The sequence below is a fragment of the Sinocyclocheilus rhinocerous genome, unplaced genomic scaffold (assembly GCF_001515625.1).
Source record: "Sinocyclocheilus rhinocerous isolate Xijiao unplaced genomic scaffold, SAMN03320098_v1.1 scaffold116, whole genome shotgun sequence".
Lineage (NCBI taxonomy): Eukaryota > Metazoa > Chordata > Actinopteri > Cypriniformes > Cyprinidae > Sinocyclocheilus > Sinocyclocheilus rhinocerous.
This window is the reverse complement of record NW_015649590.1, coordinates 334,117-335,940: the sequence shown is the minus strand read 5'-3', so window position 1 is coordinate 335,940 and position 1,824 is coordinate 334,117. Positions and strand designations below refer to the sequence as shown.

The 1,824-nt window shown below is 22.3% G+C and overlaps 1 protein-coding gene across 1 annotated transcript in view; it reads left to right on the top strand.

Annotated features, from left to right (window-relative positions):
• plex9.1 (PML-like exon 9.1) overlaps positions 1 to 1,824 on the top strand; it is a 6,459-nt gene that overhangs the window by 3,225 nt on the left and 1,410 nt on the right. The window lies entirely within an intron of this gene.

The window sequence follows — 1,824 nt, the reverse complement described above, 5'->3', positions numbered from 1 at the left end:
AATTAAAATTAAATTATTACTAATTATTTATTTATTTGTTTATTTAATTAATTATTATTAAATTAAATTTAATGTAATATGCCCATGCTACATTTATTATTAAATTAAAATTAAATTATTATTAATTAATTATTTATTTAATTAATTATTATTAAATTAAATTTAATGTAATATGCCCATGCTACATTTATTATTAAATTAAAATTAAATTATTATTAATTAATTATTTATTTAATTAATTATTATTAAATTAAATTTAATGTAATATGCCCATGCTACATCTATTATTAATTATGTATCCATTTATCACTTTCATTAAATTGCTTTATAATTTATATTATTAATTCATATTTTTATAAATATATATATTTTTTGAACAATTTAGTTATTATAATATATAACGTGTTTTCACTTTCATAATGTCAATGCTTAGTTTAAAAACACAATGTGTGTAATTCTACACTAAAATATTGTTTTAAAAAAGGCTAAGTATAAAAAATATAGTCACCAAAATGCCCTACATTAAAAATTTTGTTGATTAACTATAAGTGAAATAACCATGTTATGGTTGAAAAAAAGCATGTAATTATGCAGTAAAAAATAACTATATGTAGTATGTACCAAAATGCTTAAATAAAAAAATAAGTAAAAACACAATGGATGTAGTTTTACACGAAAAAAATTATTAATTATATATATTAAAACAAAACATACAATATTTCAATATGTTAGTGTAAAATTACATTGTGTTTTTAAATATTTTTATAATATCGTTTTTTGTTCAAAAATACTTTTTAACAATATTTTACTGTAGAATTGCATGCAGTGTGTTTCTAAAAAATAATACTTTTCACTTATAGGTAACACTTTACAATAATCATGTACTAATGCCTCAATTAATACTTACTTCATCATAAACGAATGATTATTAAAGGTGTTGTTAACTAATCACAAACTAGTGAAGAGCTATCCTTAACTACGGATTCACGCATGAATAACGGCAGCCTTAACTACATGTTTGATAGTTAATGCATTAGTTAACATGTATGGGTAAACTAAATCAAACAGCCTCTTTTCAGAAGGAATGAGAAATACATAATTTAATATCACGATTTGAGCTTCTGACATCTTCAGCGTTGTTATAATCAACGATTCCTAAAGAAATGGCCAAACTAGAAACATGCAGGTAAGTGGTACACTAGTTAAAAATGAGTTAATTATTATGGGCCCTCTCAAGTAAAGTCATGTCAAAATAATGTATTAATAAGCCATGAGTAGGTGTTAGTTTATGGGTAGTTAATAATGAGTTAGTAATGATGGGCCCCTCAAAGTAACGTCATGACACATTAACAAATCATCAAATAAAATACCATTAAACATGCAGTAAGAGTCAGCTTTATTCCTTACTACAAACAACGATAAAGCTCATTTATATTCTTTTATTAGTAGTATTAAAAATATAGTCACCAAAATGCTACATTAACAATTTAACTGGTTAACTATAAGTGAGAAATATTATATTTAAAAATGCAATGGATGTAATTTTACATTATATTTCTTTGTACTCCTACAATATTATAGTCAACAAAAAGCAAATCATTAAAAAATGTAATGGGTTACCATAAGTGAGAAAATATTATTTAAAAAATGCATGTAATTCTACAGTAAAAAAAAAAGTCACCAAAATTCTACATTAAAGAATTTAAATTGTTAACCGTATATAAAAACACAATGTCATTTCACACTAAAATATTGTAAGATTTTTAAAATAAAAAATATTGTGTTTTATAACAAAATGCTGCATTAAAAACATAATTGGATTCT